This window comes from Penaeus monodon, chromosome 32, assembly GCF_015228065.2.
Source record: "Penaeus monodon isolate SGIC_2016 chromosome 32, NSTDA_Pmon_1, whole genome shotgun sequence".
In the NCBI taxonomy this organism is placed as follows: domain Eukaryota; kingdom Metazoa; phylum Arthropoda; class Malacostraca; order Decapoda; family Penaeidae; genus Penaeus; species Penaeus monodon.
Genome location: NC_051417.1, coordinates 30,808,489 through 30,808,761, shown reverse-complemented (window position 1 = coordinate 30,808,761; position 273 = coordinate 30,808,489). Strand labels below are relative to the sequence as shown.

The 273-nt window shown below is 43.6% G+C and overlaps 1 protein-coding gene across 1 annotated transcript in view; it reads left to right on the top strand.

Annotated features, from left to right (window-relative positions):
* The window catches only part of LOC119593792, a gene marked incomplete in the record, with an annotated part of 129,698 nt that overhangs the window by 62,423 nt on the left and 67,002 nt on the right, over positions 1-273 (top strand).

The following is a 273-nucleotide window of genomic DNA, read 5'->3' as shown; positions in this document are numbered from 1 at the left end:
GCTGTTCGTTCTTGTCTCATTTTTCTCTCCATCTGACCCCTACGTAGGTCCTTCAGCTACAGTCGTTGCGGCCGAACGATATAAGGACTGGGGGTGAAACGTTGGTCATAAGCGTGCTTCGCTGATGATTTTTTGGGGAAAGGGGGTTGAATTTATTCTTTTACATTAGATTTTTTGTTTTGTTTTGAGTTCCTTTTTTAAATTCTTTCCCCTACCTTCCTCTGGTATCGTCTAAACCCCACTCTTCCCTTACACTCACCCCATGATAACCCT